This window comes from Rhineura floridana, chromosome 15 (genome assembly GCF_030035675.1).
Source record: "Rhineura floridana isolate rRhiFlo1 chromosome 15, rRhiFlo1.hap2, whole genome shotgun sequence".
NCBI classification, from domain to species: Eukaryota; Metazoa; Chordata; class Lepidosauria; order Squamata; family Rhineuridae; genus Rhineura; species Rhineura floridana.
The window spans coordinates 6,335,969-6,353,875 of NC_084494.1; positions in this window are offsets into that span (position 1 = coordinate 6,335,969).

Genomic DNA, 17,907 nt, shown 5'->3' on the forward strand with positions numbered 1-17,907 from the left:
TATGGGGCGGTATATAAATAAATAAATAAATAAGTAAGTGAGTGAGTGAGTGAGTGAGTGAGTTATGCTGGATCAGACCAAAGGTCCATCTAGTGCTGCATCCTGTTTCCAGTGGTGGACAGCTAGATGCCTCTCACAGGCCCACAACTGGGGCATGAAATAATGCCAGTAAAAGGAAGGCAAAATCTTGCAGAAGAGGAGGAAGGAAAATGCATTAAAATGACTTCCCTCCACTACCACCCTCCAAACTGTGGTTGTGCTGTGAGGGGAGAAATCCTGGATGGAACATTTTAAAACAGGAGGAAAAATCTTGTTCTTTTGGATGCAAGTTATGTGTTTGTGTGTGTGGGTCAAAATGCAGGAAGGGTGATGGAAATGGCATGGCAGCACTTGGAATCCTTGGTAGTCTCACCTCAAAAAAGGCTGTTGTAGAGTTGGGAAAGCTTCAGAAAAGGACAACCAAAATGATATAGGGGATGGACCAACTCCCCAATGGAGAAAGGTTGCAGCATTGGGGGCTTTTTAGTTTAGAGAAAAGACAAGTAAAGGGGGGACATGGCAGAAGTGTATAAATTATGCATGGCATTGAGAAAGTGGACAGAGAAAAGTTTTTCTCTCTCATAATACTAGAACTCTGGACATCTTATGAAGATGAATATAAGAAGATTCAGGACAGACAGAAGAAAGTACTTTTTCACACAGCACATAGTTAAACTGTGGAATTCACTCCCACAAGAGGCAGTGATGGCCACCAACTTGGATGGCTTTAAAGAGGATTAGACAGATTTTAGAATCGTAGAGTTGGAAGGAATTTATAAGGCCATCGATCCAACCCCCTGCTCAATACAGGAACCCAAATCAAAGCATACCTGACAGGTGGCTGTCCAGCTGCCTCTTGAATGCCTCCAGTGTTGCACAGCCCTAGGCCATTGGTTGCATTGTCGTCCTGCTCTAATAGAAAGTTTTTCCTGATGTCCAGTCGAAATCTGGCTTCCTGCAACTTGAGCCCATTATTCCATGTCCTGCACTCGGGGATGATCGAGAAGAGATCCTGGCCCTCCTCTGTGTGGCAACCTTTCAAGTACTTGAAGAGTGCTATCATCTCTCCCCTCAGTCTTCTCCAGGCTAAGCATGCCCAGTTCTTCCAGTCTCTTCTCAATGGGATTTGTTTCCAGTCCCCTGATCATCCTCGTTGCCCTCCTCTGAACCCATTCCAGTTTGTCTGTATCCTTCTTAAAATGCTATGTCCAGAACTGGACGCAGTACTCAAGATGAGGCCTAAATGGAAACGGACTGCCTTCAAGTTGATTCCAACTTATGGCGACCCTATGAATAGGGTTTTCATGGTAAGCGGTATTCAGATGCTAAGTGACTGTACTACTGTGTTGCTTAAGTGCCTGCAGTATCTTTGCAAAGGAAGAGGATGGAGAGAAAACCAGAACAAATTGGCCCTGCCTCCACAGGACCCTGTTTGCCTACCATGTCAGGTCTAGTGGTCACCAGGTGGAAGTGCAGCATGTCTCTTGAGCAGTGATCCTCAAACGGTGCGCACAGGCACACTGGTGCGCCCCAAGAGGTGGCTAGGTGTGCCTCAAATATTATGAAAGTATATTTTAAAAATGAGAAGAAACCCATTTGTATAGGGTAAGTAATAGTTTTCTATAGTTTATTTTTATTCATAGTTTAAAATATATTAATATATTTTTAATTTTGTACATGAAGTGCGCCAGAAAATTTTTATATGTTTTACAGTGCGCCGCGAACCAAAAAAGTTTGAGAACCACTTCTCTTGAGGAAGGAGAAAGAGGAGTGGCGGGCTGTGTTATGTACTTTTCCCCGTAGTCTGAGGCAATGGTGTTGTGGCAAGTTCAAAGTGCAGGTTCCCTTCATGATAGTCACACTACACACACACACAGCCACACCCCCTTTTCCATTTCCCCTCATCTCCCTTGCTCTCCTGATCATCTCCCGAGTCCACACTCCACTACAACAGACATCCCTTGGAGCCAATCAGCATGAAAGGGGAGGCTGTGTGTTAGCTACTGAGAAGAGTCTTCTCAGCAGTTGACTTACCACCTTTCACTCTGATTGGCTCCAATCAGTATGAAAGGGCAAGGACTCTTCTCAGTGGCTAACATGCTCCCCTTGCATGCTGATTTCCTCATACATAGGAACCTGGCTGGGACCCTGCTCCTAAAAAAGTCATGGGTCTTTGACACACACATACTCCCCATGACCCCAGACGACTGCATCCCTGGTCTGAGGAGAAAACAGCAAAAGGAGTGGAGCAGCCTGCACTCCAGCCAGGAGTGCCAGAACACCAGGACTGTGGCAATGAAAATTTTAAAGCTTTGAAAAATGGACTGCCTTCAAATCAATCCCAATTTATGAAAAGGGATTTCATGGTAAGCAGTATTCAGAGGTTTACCATTGCCTCCCTCTGAGGCTGGAAGGCAGTGACCGGGCCAAGGTCACCCAGTGAGCTTCATGGCTGTGTGGGAATTCGAACCCTGGTCTCCCAGGTCGCAGTTCAACACTCTAACCACTACACCACACTGGCTCTATACTTGGTTTATACTGTCTTAAAGTATTGCATTCTGTCTATCCTTTTTTTAAAAGAAGTTTGCTGCTTGTTTCTGAGCATGGTAACTGAAAGCTGTTGGCCTCCTTTCAGAAGTTCTCAAAGATCTATTCTCAGACCCTAGAAATATGGTTTTCATGGTAAACGGTATTCAAAGGAGGTTTACCATTGCCTTCCTCTGAGGCTGAGAGGCAGTGGCTGGCCCAAGGTCACCCAGTGAGCTTCATGGCTGTGTGGGGATTCGAACCCTGGTCTCCCAGGTCCAACATTCTAACCTCTATGCCATACTAGCTCTCTGAGGCCTAACCAGTGCTGAATAGAGGGGAACCAATACTTCACGGAATTTGGAAACTATAGTTTGTTAATGTAGCCTAAAATAGCATTTGCCTTTTTTGCAGCCACATCACACTGTTGGCTCATGTTCAGCTTGTAATCAGCAACAATCCCAAGATTCTTCTCACATGGAGTATTGCTGAGCCAAGTATCCCACATCTTATAACTGTGCATTTGGTAACTTTGCACTTATCCCTGTTAAAATTCTTTCTGTTGTTTTCAGCCCAATGCTCCAGCCTATCAATTTGATAAACATGCTCTGTACCTCCTCATCCAAGTCGTTAATAAAAATGTTGAAGAGCACTGGGCCCAGGACTGAGCCCTGTGGTACCCCACTTGTTACTTCTCCCCAGTTTGAGAAAGAACCACTGATAAGCACTCTTTGAGTATGCTTCTGTAGCTGGCTGTGGATCCACCTGATAGTTGTTCCATCCAGCCGACATTTAGCTAGCTTGCTAATCAGAATATCATGGGGCACTTTGTCAAAGGTTTTGCTGATGTCGATATATATTATGTCGACAGCATTCCCACAGTCTACCAGGGTGGTTACCTGATCAAAAAATGAGATAAGATTAGTCTGGCAGGATTTGTTCTTGATAAATTCATGTTGGCTTCTAGTAATCACTAAATTGTTTTGAAGGTGGTTACAGATTGACTGCTTTATAATCTGCTCCATAACTTTCCCAGGGATCCATGTCAGGCTGACTGATCTGTAGTTCCTTCTTTTTGCCCTTTTTGAAGATTGGGACAACATTAGCCCTTCTCAAATCATCCGGCACTTCACCCATCCACGATTTAGCAAAGATAATTGACAGTGGTTCTGAGAGTTCTTCAGGCAGTTCCTTTAATACTCATCGGGCCCTGCAGATTTGAGCTCATTCAAAGTGACTAGGTATTCCTTGACCATTTGTCTATCAGTCTCAAGCTGCAATCCTGCCCCTTCAACTTCATGTTTCCCGAGAGGGTCATAGGCCCTTTTTTGGGAGAAGACTGAGCCAAAGTAGGAATTGAGCACTTCTGCCTTTTCTTTGTCATCTGTTATCATTTTGCCTTCCTCATTGAGTACCATCATTTCTTTTCTCTGTCTTTTACTATGGATGTACCTGAAAAAAGTTTTTTTGTTGCTTTTGGCATCTCTCGCTAACCTCAGCTCATTCTCAGCTTTAGCCTTCCTGATGCCATTCCTGCAATTCCGTGATACCTGCCTGTACTCTTCCTTTGTGGTCTAGCCTTCCTTCCACTTCCTGTATGTGCCCTTTTTTGTTTTCAGGTCATCTCTAAGCTTTCTGTTAACATTGGCTTCTTCTACTGTCTTCTCCCCTTTTTCCTTGATGGAATTGTTTGCCATTGTGCCCTAGAATTTCTTCTTTAGAAACTCCCAGCCAACTTGCACTCCTTTTCTCATCAGGGTTCTGAGTTTATTAAAATCTACTTTCCTGAACTCCATTCTATGATTAAGTCCAGACATTCTGTATTAGTTTAGACAGATAAGTTTAGACATTCTCTTTAAGAGACAGAAACACGGTTAGAACCCTAAATGCAACAATACAGCAACTAGTATGTAGGGACAAAGACAACTATTACAATGGTTATTGTATAGAAATAGAAGAGGACAACAAAAAGGGTAGAACAAGAGCCCTATTCCAAAAGCTTAAAGAAATTAAAGGGAAATTTAAACCAAGAGTAGGGATGTAGAATCATAGAATCATAGGATAGTAGAGTTGGAAGGGGCCTCTAAGGCCATCAAGTCCAACCCCCTGCTCAATGCAGGAATCCAAATCAAATACCTAGTAGGGGTCAGGACAGAATCAACTCGTCAGGATTCCATTGGGCCTTTGCTTGTACAAAGCAGGCAAACTGAGTGCAGGGATGAACAAGGAAACAAAAGTGACTCCACAGTGCTCATCACAAATCCAGTCATCGTCCCTTTTAACTCTTAGCAAGGACAGCAGACGACTGAATGTAACCTACAGAAGCAAATTAGGAGGGTGCTATGCTGGTAAGACAATGGGAGAGACCATCTATTATTATTATTATTATTGCTGTTACCTTTATATCCTGCTCTGTCTCCCAAACGGAGTCTGGGATGGCAAAACATGGCTCAGTTCAATCTACGAGGTTCAATCTACGGCACTTTCAATGGAAAAGGATCAAGGAGCCACAGCCAGGTGATGGGAAAGGATGGGCTGTGTTGGGAGAGAGGCTGGGGAGTGTGACACTGTTGATCCTCTGTGTGACTCTGTGTCTGGATAGGCTTTCCTAAACAAAAAAGTGTTAAGCAGGCATCAAAAGGTATACAGTGAAGGTACCTACTGATATTCTATGATATCACTAGGCAGGGAGTTCCAAAGAGCAGGTGCTGCCACTCTAAATGAATGATTTCTTACATGTGTGGGACAAGTAGAATCATAGAATAGTAGAGTTGGAAGAGGCCTACAAGGCCATTAAGTCCAGCCCCTGCTCAATGCAGGAATCCAAATCAAAGCATTCCCGACAGATGGCTGTCCAGCTGCCTTGAATGCCTCCAGTGTTGGAGAGCCCACTACCTCTCTAGGGAATTGGTTCCACTGTCGTATGGCTCTAACAGTTAGGAAGTTTTTCCTGATGTCCAGTCGAAATCGGGCTTCCTGCAACTTGAGCCCATTATTCCATGTCCTGCACTCTGGGACAATCGAGAAGAGATCCCGGCCCTCCTCTGTGTGACAACCTTTCATGTACTTGAAGAGTGCTATCATATCTCCCCTCAGTCTTCTCTTCTCCAGGCTAGACATGCCCAGTTCTTTCAGTCTCTTGTCATAGGGCTTGGTTTCTAGTCCCCTGATCATCCTTGTTGCCCTCCTTGAACCCGTTCCAGTTTGTGTGCATCCTTCTTGAAGTGCAGAGTCCAGAACTGGATGCAGTATTCAAGATGAGGCCTAACCAGTGCTGAATAGAGAGGAACTAATATGTCACACGATTTGGAAACTATAGTTCTGTTAATGCAACCTAATATAGCATTTGCCTTTTTTGCAGCCACATCACACTGTTGGCTCATATTCAGCTTGTGATCAACGACAATTCCAAGATCCTTCTCACATGTCATATGGCTGAACCAAGTATCCCCCATCTGTGCATTTGGTTTCTTATTCCTAAGTGTAGCACTTTACATTTATCCCTGTTGAATTTCATTCTGTTGTTTTCAGCCCAATGCTGCATCCTATCAAGTTCCCTTTGAATTTTGTTTCTGTCTTCTACGGTATTAGCTATGCCCCCCAATTTTGTATCATCTGCAAATTTGATAAGCATGCTCTGTACCTCCTCATCCACGTTGTTAATAAAAATGTTGAAGAGCACTGGGCCCAGAACCGAGCCTTGTGGTACCCCACTCGTTACTTTCCCCCAGTTTGAGAAAGAACCATTGATAAGCACTGTTTGGGGTACAGTTCTGGAGCCAGCTGTGGATCCACCTGATAGTTGTTCCATCCAGCCCACATTTAGCTAGCTTGGTAATCAGAATATCATGGGGCACTTTGTCAAAGGCTTTGCTGCAGTTGAGATATATTATGTTCACAGCATTCCCACAGTCTACAAGGGAGGTTGCCCGGTCAAAAAAAATGAGATAAGATTAGTTTGGCAGGATTTGTTCTTTGTAAATCCATGTTTGCTCCTAGTAATCACTGCATTGCTTTCAAGGTGCTTACAGGCTGACTGCTTTATAATCTGCTCCAGAATTTTTCCAGAGATTGATGTAAAGCTGACTGGTCTGTAGTTCCCCGGTTCCTCCTTTTTGCCCTTTTTGAAGATAGTGACAACATTAGCTCTCCTCCAGTCATCTGGCACTTCACCAGTCCTCCACGATTTCGCAAAGATAATAGACAGCAGTTTTGAGAGTTCTTCAGCAAGTTCCTTCAATACTCTAGGATGCAGTTTATCGAGCCCTGGAGATCTGAACTCGTTCAAAGTGATTAGGTATTCCTTGACCATTTGTCTATCAATCTCAAGCTCTGATCCTGCCCCTTCTACTTCATGTTTCCCAGGAGGGAACAGGGAAACACTCTGACTGACCAAGATGAAATAAAAGGAAGATGGAAGCAATACACTGAAGAACTATAAAAGAGATGCAAGTATGACATATTCATTCACGGAGGAACCATATGATGAAGAACCAGAAATTTTAGAATGTGAGGTGAAAGCTGCTCTGAAAATACTTGTAAGAAACAAATCACGAGGAACAGATGGCATATCAATAGAGTTGCTCAAGCTACTGAGACTGAATTTGTCCAAATTTTGAGAAAAAATTCTCAACAAATATGAAAAACTAAACAATGTCCCACAGACAGGAAGCGTTCAATATATATCCCAATTCGAAAGAAAGGGGATCCCAGGGAATGCAGTAATTATCGAACTATTGCCTTAATATCCCATGCATGTAAAGTAATGCTGAACATTCTACAACAAAGGCTTTTACCACATATGGAGTGAGAAATGCCAGACATCCAAGCTGGATTTAGAAAGGGAAGAGGCACCAGAGATCATATCACAAACATACGCTGGATAATGGAACGGACCAAGGAATTTCAGAAGGAAATCACCCTGTGCTTTATAGATTACAGCAAAGCCTTTGATTGTGTAGATCATGAAAAACTATGGAAGGCCTTAAAAGAAATGGGGGTGCCACAGCATCTGATTGTCCTGATGCACTACTTATACACTGGACAAGAGGTTACTGTAAGGACAGAATATGGAGAAACCGATTGGTTCCCCATCGGAAAGGGTGTGAGACAAGGCTGTATTTTATCACCCTACTTGTTTAATCTATATGCAGAACATATCATACAGAAAGTGGGGTTGGACCAAGATGGAGGTGTGAAAATTGGAGGGAGAAAAGTCAATAATTTAAGATATGCAGACGATACCATACTCTTAGCAGAAACCAGTAATGATTTGAAACGAATGCTGATAAAAGTTAAAGAGGAAAGCACAAAAGCAGGACTACAGCTGAACATCAACAAGACTAATGCAATGGCAGCAGAAGATTTATGTAACTTTAATGTTGACAATGAGGACATTGAACTTGTCAAGGATTATCAATACCTTGGCACAGTCATTAACTAAAATGGAGACAACAGTCAAGAAATCAGAAGAAGGCTAGGACTGGGGAGGGCAGCTGTGAGATAACTAGAAAAGGTCCTCAAATGCAAAGATGTATCACTGAACACCAAAGTCAGGATCATTCAGACCATGGTATTCCCGATCTCTATGTATGGATGTGAAAGTTGGACAGTGAAAAAAGCAGATAAGAGAAAAATCACCTCATTTGAAATGTGGTGTTGCTTTGTGCATACCACGGAGTGTGAAAAAGACCAATAATTGGGTGTTAGAACACATTAAACCAGAACTACCATTAGAAGCTAAAATGATGAAACTGAGGTTATCATACTTTGGACACATAATGAGAAGACATGATTCACTAGAAAAGACAATAATGCTGGGAAAAAGAGAAGGGAGTACAAAAAGAGGAAGACCAAACAAGAGATGGATTGATTCCATAAAGGAAGCCACAGACCTGAACTTGCAAGATCTGAACAGGGTGGTTCATGACAGATGCTCTTGGAGGTCACTGATTCATAGGGTCGCCATAAGTCATAATCAACTTGAAGGCACATAACAACAACAAATTAAGAGTTTAATTTCATCTTGTTTGTTTCCCATACTCTGGGCTTTAGTATATAGACATTGAAGTCCATGTGATTTATGGCCTGGCTTCCTTCCTACATTTTTATGAAGACTATTACTGGGCCCCATTACAGTAGGGCCCCGCTTTATGGCGCTTCACTTTATGGTGCTTCGCTAATGCGGCAGTTTCAGTTAGACGCAATTAGACTAAAGCCCCACTCATATAGTGCTTGTTCCGCTTTTACGGCGGTTATCTGGCATCACGCACCATTCTATTCAATGAGTTCCACTTTTCAGCAGTTTTTGCTTTTCAGTGGGGGTCCGGAATGTAACCTGCCGTATGAGTGGGGCCCTACTGTATAGCCGTTCCCTCAGGTCCTCTCATGGTGCACAAGCCTTTGTTGGTTGTTACTTCCAAGTTTATATCTCCCTCCTCCTTAGGATTCAGTTTAAAGCCCTCCTGATGAAGTTCTCCATGCTGTGACCAAACACATTCTTCCCAGTCCTTGTGAGCTGCAACCCATCACTTGCCAGGAGTCCATCTTCCAGGAAGAGTAGTCTGTGGTCCCAGAATCCAGATCTCTCACATCGGTACCACCTTTGTAGCCAGTCATTCACCCGGAGTATTTTTCTGTCCCTTTCTACTCCTTCTCTAAGTACCAGAAGGATGGATGAAAAAGCTATCTGGTCCCCAAACTCCTTGAGTTTCCTTCCCAGAGCTTCAGTCTGACGTGGTTTCTTCATAGCTCCTTTTGGCAGTATCATTCATTCCCACATGGATGAGAAGAAAGGGATATTTGTCAGCAGGCTTTATGAGCGGCAACCCTCCTGTCACATCTCTAATCCATCCTCCAGGAGGCAGCATACCTGGCAAGTCCATGGATCTTCTCAGCATACTTGGGTTTCAGTTCCATGCAGTATTGAGTCTCCCACCACTACTACTCTTCTCTTCTTCTTGTCATGGGGCTTGGTCTCATTGCCTCTACTTGACTGAGCTTCAGCTTCTCGCTCGCTGTCGCATGGGGTCTCCTGTAATCCTTACCCTGCAGGCTGTCCTCCAGTTTCATCCTCAAGTGCCTGGAAGCGGTTCGGTAGTTCCACCAGTGAAGGGTGTCTTCTCGCTGTTCTGCTCCTAATTGCCACTCTTTTCCACGGAGTTTCCTCCACTTTGTTATTGCTCTTCACAACGGCCTCCTCTTCTGCTTCAACGTGCTGCTGTTCTTCCACTTCCTGTACTTCTCTTTGCTGCTGTTGTTCCAATGTTCTATTTAAGAACTCTTCATCTTCTCTTACACTCTTCAGTGTGGCCACCGGCCGTTCCAGGCCTCTCACTTTTTCTTCCAACTGCGTCACCAGCTTGCACTTGTTGCACGTGTACGCCATGTTGTTCTCAGGCAAGAAACAAACACTGCACACACCTTACAGGCCACCACCACTGGATTGCCCTTCCTGTCCATAGTCTCTACTGCCTTTTCTTTCTTTCTTCCTACTTGTATTGGAATGGCCTGTGCTTTGTCCTGTCCTCCTTCAGGGTAAATAGGAGAGTCCTATGGAGGACAACTCATGGAGGACAAGGCTAAAAATGGCTACTAATGATGATGGCATTGCTCTCCACCACGGTTGGAGGCAGTATGCCTCTAAATGCCACTTGGTGGAAATAGCAAGAGGGGAGAGTGCTCTTGTACTCAGGTTCTGCTTGTTGGGGCATATGGTTGGCCACTGTGACAACAGGATGCTGGACTAGGTGGGGCCCCTTTTGCCTGACCCAGCACCCAGGCTGTTCTTATGTTCCTAAGTTCATGAAAATAACTGCCTTCCTCCAAGTGTAGTTGCCTAGCACCTGGCCTTTAGAGGTAGACAGCCTCTGCACAGAGAAGTTCCATTTAGCTAAGGAAAGGAAAAGAAAGCCCATTTTATATTTACAAAGGACATGAGTCCAGGGTCCTACATTTTTTGTATCACCAATCCCGCTAGCTAGTTAGAGGCATGAAGATTTGAGTAAATCCAGAGGAAGGAGAAATATAGATCATAGGGGTACATGTAACCTCATATTCCCCCTTCCACCCACTCGTCCCCACCAATTTTCATTAGGAAGTTCAAACTTATAACTATTATAAATGAAATGCTGAGAAAATGCATTTTTTACTCACTGTAGGATGCTGGCAAAGTGGTGATCAATAAATAAAATCTAAAGAACTTTAATTACTCCAAATTGTAGCCTACTTTTAATTACTTCACGTGAACCTTGCAATTGATTTTTAAACGTTCAGCTCTAATTTTTAGGTAAAAAATGAAGGCTGGTTGACTGTGCCAAGGCTGCAGATTTTGCTCTCCATAATGAATAAAAGTTACTTACAGCACAATCCTACCTACTTAGTAGTTAGTTCCATTGTTTTTCACAATTTAGGAATGGGGGAGAAATGTGGTTAGTTCACATTTCAGCCCGAATCTATCAAATTCACACTTTCCAAAAACAATATGAGAAGTGAAGCTAGGGATGGGGAAGAAATTAGATTCAGCTCAAATTTAAAGCTGAATCTATCAAATTCACAGTTTGTGAAATAATATGAAAATTCAAACATCCTTCAAAATCTGCATTTATCTGAATGTTGCAATGCAGTTGTCCAACCAAATAGTGTTTTTAAAAATGCGTGTATTAAGGGAAAGTGTGCATAAAAATGTGTGAAAACAGCATACAAAATGCACCCTGTTAGGAGAAATTGCTTGCAAAACTGTGTGCATTAGTCAAAACTGTGTAGAAACGTTTGTTTATTAGGAGAAATGCGCACTCAAATGCTGAAGAATTTTCATGAGGATTTTTTTGGAAAAAACCCACAAATTTCTGCAGAAAGGTGGAGAACTGAATTTATGGTTGGAAAAATTAGGAATGGGGGGAACTGAAACTGACAGATCTTTCCATCTGTACTTGCAGGTTGGGGATGGGTGGATCAGCCTGTTTCTGGTCTGTATCAATTTCAGATGTCTTTAATCATAAATCTATCCTGTTTCTGCATTAATCTGTGATTTTTTTTAAAAAAAGTCTGTACTGATACTCATGTTAAAATAAATATTTAAAGACTTTATATTGTATCATAAAATAAGTATCTAAAATATTTTATCTCAATGTACACATTTCTAAATATCTTTTCCTAAACACAGGAGTTTAAAAAATGCATTTTGATATGTTTTTGTGCTGAGCCGGTATTGCAAAATTTGGAAAAGGATACAGATCGAAAGGATAATTACATTCTAATCCATGGGTTATTCTAGTAGGCGCAAACTAAGTCATATCGCTTAACAATGTGGAATAAACAAAATTTTGCTCCACTGTTACTCCCAGGTCAGTGTACTCTACATAGGATTGCAACCACCATGCTGTGGAAATGGGGATATAAGACACAGACATTTTGGTGCCTAAGACAGAACAGAAAATCCCCCCCCCCTTTCCAAGTCCAGGTATGTAATACCCAAGACTGGCACCCGAGGCAGAAAAGTTTACAAGTGCCTCTCCCCTGGAGTAAAAATATAATAGCATTAAAAAAGTAAGTATTTACTGCATTTCCCTGACACTGAGAATTGGCTATCTGAGGCAGTCGTCATGTTTTGTCCAATGGCAGAGCCAGTGATGTCTGTATGCCTCTAAAGATCGGCTATTGGAGGCAAAAAACAAACAAACAGCAGAAATGCATGGCCTTCCTGCCCTCTTTGGTAGTGCCGAGAGGAATCTGCTGTTGCATGCAAATGGGGGACTCAATGGACCTCCTCAGTTTGATCCAGCAAGGCCATCATTTTCACGTTCTTAAGAAGAAAAACTCACAACGGGCAAATCGCAAGGAGAAGTAACCATGGGGTGAGTTTTCCCCAACTTCAATTGCTCATATACACTCAGTTTAATCTTTTTCTGGGACATAGCCTCAGAGTGAGTTATATATCGATCAAACAAGGCTAATGACAGCAAAACAATAACATCACAATAAAACCTTAACATACAACACAGTCTTAGAACGTCTTGCCCCTTTAAATGCTGGGGTCATACGACCATCCCACGAAAGGCATTTCCAAGATGCTTCAGTTAAAAAAGCCCAGGGTCTTGTAACTCTTGGGAACAAAGCACCTGTGTGTGTGTATGTGTGTGTGTGTGTGTGTGTGATAGACAGAAAGGCAACTTCCCTCCCTGATTCCTTCTTTAGTAACAATTTGTTGATACGAATTTTTTTCTTTCAGCCCTTTCATTCTTCTTCTTAGATAAAGTTAGACAGTGTATACCTCATGACGCCACCATGGCCACATGCATGCTTATACTCAGAATGGTTTTATTTCTCAGGAGTAATAAACTGTACATTTCTTTATTCTTCCAACCACCAGTCTTACCTGACTATTTATTTCTGTGCTCAACTTAATAATAATAATAATAATTGTAATATTTTATTATTAATTATTATTAGTTAATTATATCCCGCCCTTCCTCAGTAGGAGGTGGCAAAGTGGCAGTAGACTGATATATGTATCAAACTCCAATAGTAACCTCCAAGGATGCTTGAGGATCAGGGCATCCCCTTCCCGCCCCCCAGCTATTTATTTCATATATTTCTTTTTTTTTTCAATTAATTTTTATTCTAATTTTCAAAACCAAAATAATACAAAAAGAAAACAACACAAATCAATAACTAATACAATACAAAAAAAATACATATATATAAAAATATTGACTTCCGATTTGTCATAGTTCAGCTATAAATCTATAATATATAACAAACCTATCTCTTAATAGATTATAAAATCACCTTCCTCCAGCGGTTATCTTAGTTGGTTTCAAATCTCATTAACATCATAGCATTTTAATATTCCACAAAAAGTCAAAGAGAAGTTTCCAATCCTTGAGATATATATCAATCAATTTTTTTTCTAAATAAACATGCCAATTAATCCAGCTCATCAAATCTACTAAATCCAGTAATTTCAAAACACTATAATTCAACTATAAATCTATAATATATAACAGACCTATCTCTTAATAGATTATAAAATCACCTTCCTCCAGCAGTTATCTTAGTTGGTTTCAAATCTCATTAACATCATATCATTTTAATCTTCCACAAAAAGTCAAAGAGAAGTTTCCAATCTTTGAGATATATGTCAATCAATTTTTTTTTCTAAATAAACATGTCAATTAATCCAACTCATCAAATCTACTGAGTCCAGTAGTTTCAAATCGCTCTTCTGTCATTATCCATATTGGGTCCATCTTCCATCTTTACGCACCCAAAAATCTTGCTGTCATAGTCATATAATAAAAGTCTGATAGGAATTTCCTCCATCACAGATATTTTCTTACCATCAAATCCAAACGTAACACTGAAGTATTGTTTCAAAGCCGCATCTCTGCTCCTCTTTTCCACATGATACACTAGTACATTTCTTGAAGGTTTTTCCATTGACACAAAACAGGGATTAATTCTATTAACTTTCTCCATTTCAAGTTCCATGAAATCCTTCCAGTCCAGGAATTTTTTTGAACCGATAATATCTTTATCTCCAATCTCTTCAATTCCTTCAGAGACAGCGCTGTATTCCAAACTGTAATATTTATCTCCAGGATCCGTCACAACCAGGAAATCCAAATCTTTTTTCATGTCCATATTTAAGCCAATCTCCATAGATTGAACCTTGCCTTTAATTTCTCTTTCATCCTTTTTTTGTTTTCCAGATCTATCTTTATTCTCCTTTCTCATAGAATCCTGAGTTTCTTTCAGCTCCTGTCTCATTTCATGAAATTCAGTTCTCCACGCTTGTCTATTATTTCTCAGTTCTTGTTTTATTGAGTTAATCCCATCCATTATTTTCTGAAGCATGTCTAGAAATAAAGTCCCTTCTTGTACATCCATGATCTTCTTAATTGCCATTCTTAAAACCAAAAGAACAAAACTCCTTCAATTTTCAATGTCCCAAGCAAAGAGCAGTTTATTTCTTTATCCAGTTACAAAGGAGTTAATCTTTCCAACCAACTAACGTCACACGCTAGACAGTCCTTATCTCTTAAATGTCCAGAAGTGCAAAAACAGCTTTTAGTTCACAGCGTTCAAATAACTAGTAGCAGAGAGAATGAGCAGATTCGTCAACAACAACAAAAAAAGTAGATCAGAAAAAATAGTCCCTTATATATATTACACAAAAGTCTTGTAAATCAAAAAGATTTCTTATCTCTCCCAATCAGAAAGCTCTCATCCGTTGTAATCTTTAAAACGCAATTTTCCATGTCAGCTTTTTGCAATAAAAAAAAAAAGATAAGCTATTTATATTTTCTTCCCCCTTAGTTCCGTAAATAAAGAAGGAAAGTCTTACCTCATCTAGGTTATCTTAATTGCTGTTACTTTGACAAATCTCTTTAGCTATATAGATAAGAAAATGATAAATGTAGACAGGAGGTTTGCCTGCTAGTCCGTTAAAAAAAAAGGGTCACTTATCCAGCTGAGCTAGCATAAAATCCTCGCTCTGTCTGAACTGCTGGAAGACAGACAATTCTGACAAATTCCAGGCTCCAACAATCAAAACAAAACTATGTGGCAGATCTCACGCTTCTTCCTTATCCGGAAGAAATCATCCCCAGTCAGAAAAATCCCTTCTGACTGAATTTAAAACTGGATAAGTTTCATCCAAGACGGGAGCCCGTCTCAGAGGCAGCACAGGCAGAGGGATCCTCCTGGGAAGTTCCTATTTCATATATTTCTATGACACCTTTCAGAACAAGGCCCTCCCAAGGCAGTTCACATACATAAATTTTAAAAAATTGCAAGTTTTTAGCACAGTACTAAAACCCAGCCCAACATTTTGGCTAAAAGCTGATTGAACCAAGGGGGTTTTCAAGGCCAATTTAAAAGCCAATAAAGATGAACCCAAGCAGATACCCTTGGGAGAAGGTTTCCACAAATACAGAACCACCACTGGAAATCCTCTTTCGTGAGTATGCTGGTCCTCCAAGGCCAGTCTGAAGGCAGATTTATATGGCTCAGGAGGTCTTTCAGATAACCTGGTCCCAAACCAGGGATATCAGAAGGCATCGTTTTCTGTTCTGCCTTGTATTTGTCACATGCAGCACTGTTTCCATTCCACTGCAGTTCATCTCATGCCCCAAATGACATTGTTCATCTCACTGTCCACTGTGGTGAAGTTACATAAATCAGTTATGTAAATTAAGTTGCATTGCCATTATATTGTTCCACTCCATTCATTTCAATGCAAAGGAAACAATGCAAATGTGGGTGAGGAACCCCATCATCAATCATGTATTGTTTGCAGACTGAAAGCAACAATAATAACGAATCCTGATTGCATTTGCTGGATTGATTTCCATTCTGGACATGGGACGGATAAGCAAACTGGCAATTTCCGTTCTCGTTTCTCTTTTTGTTGCAATTCTTCCACATCCCTATCCAAACCCATTAAAATCCATGGAAATTTGTGTGAGAACAGGCACTCCTGAGTGCCATTGTCTTTGTGGGTGGCCAGAGGGCACAGCCTCCCATCCTTTCCTGTCAAGAGACTCTGCCCTGATCTTCAAATTCCCCACAGTTGCTTGTTTCCTGCAGAGGCTATGCAAGAAGACGGCCCAGGCAAGGAAAACTCGCGGGCCCGTTTGCGTGCGCTTCTTCCTGTGCTGTACATTGTGGCTATAATTAATCATTCACCAGCCCTGGGAAACTTGCCATTGTTTAGAGGGAGTAATTATATCTCGCTCTCTTCTGCAGTGGTTGTCTCTCCCCTCCCTGCCCCATTACGCCAAGAAGGAAGGGCGGGGGAGGGGGGAAGGTCTCTTGAGCAAGTGGAAAAGAAAACCTTTGACAAGTTGATCAATGGTGCCTGCAGCAGACTGTGCTGGAAGAAGTGAGCTCCGCTTAAGTGGAGAGGAAGGTAATTAGAGCAGGAAAAAGGGACCAAGATGGGCACCTTGGCTAATGGTGTGGCAGGCTTTGCCCCGAGAGGCAGCTGCCTGGCACTGGAGACCTCTCCAGCTTGCTGTGTTCCTTCCCTGCTGTGTGAGTTCAAAGCATTCTCCATTCATAATTCAGAGAGTTCTTTCAAAGCCCCCTTTCCCCATCACATCTTCTCCACAACGCCCCACATGCTGTCCAATATATCATAGGTGGGCGTATGCCTGTATGCACGGTTGGCCTAAACACCCAAGCCCCTGCCCTCCCACTCTGACATATTGCCAAAGGCTCATCTTCACTGAGTTTCCCTTTGATTGTAACAGGCAAGCTCACAGAGGCTGAAGTCCCCTCCCCAGGGGTCTTCAGTAGTGGCTTACTGTTTGGCTATACAGTAGGGTCCCACTCATACGGCGGGTTACGTTCTGGACCCCTGCTGAAAAGCGGAACTCATTGAATAGAATGGTGCGTGACGCCCGAAAACTGCCGTAAAAGCAGAACAAGTGCCGTATGAGTGGAGTTTTAGCCTAATTGCGTCTAATAGAGACCGCTGCATTAGCGAAGCGCCGTAAAGCGAAGCGCCGTCAAGTGGGGCCCTACTGTGCCAGCTACTTTGGGGGGAGGTCCTGGTGGCTAGAAAAGGCAGAGAAGCCTTCCCTGCATCGTATTTTGATCTCAGCTAGGGAAGGCCGTGGGGACTCATGAAGCTCATCTTGGCTTTGATGTGTGCATTACATCATTTGCTGTATCTCATTTCCTGCCCTATGAACTTTGCTGACATCCCTCCTTGCACTGTACAGTGTCTGTTCACTGTGTGACAGCCTGTCCTTCCCAAGCTGAAAAGGAGAGAGCATACTTATTCTTTTAGTTAAAAATATAGGACCGACTTCTCCACCTGGGGACTCTCCAGATGCAACTCCCATCAGTGCCAGCCTGTACAGCTGTATGGTACTGGGGCTGGTGGGAGTTGTGTTCAAAACATCTGGAGCAGCATTTCCCAAGCTTTGGGTCACCAGATGTTGTTGGACTACAACTCTCATCAGCCCTAGCCAGCATGGCCAATGGTCAGGAATGACGGGAACAACATCTGGGGACCCAAAGGTTGGGTAAGGCTGATCTAGAGGATAGCCACATGGGGAAGGCCAATATAGCAGACCAAAGTGATGGCCCTATAATATGTTAACAAGAGTTCAAAGTAGCCACCCCACATGAAAGATGAGGCTGTGCACCAGGTATTACTATATGGTTCATAGACATGCATTTCCATACTGAGACACCCAAGAGGTATCATAGCTCTTAAATCTGGAGAGCCTAGAGTCGAGGGAGAGATTTCCCCCAAATACCTTCTTCAGAGGCAGAAAAGTGAGAAAGCTCATGCTTCTTGGGTGAGAGGTGTGCACAAGCTCTCCCTCC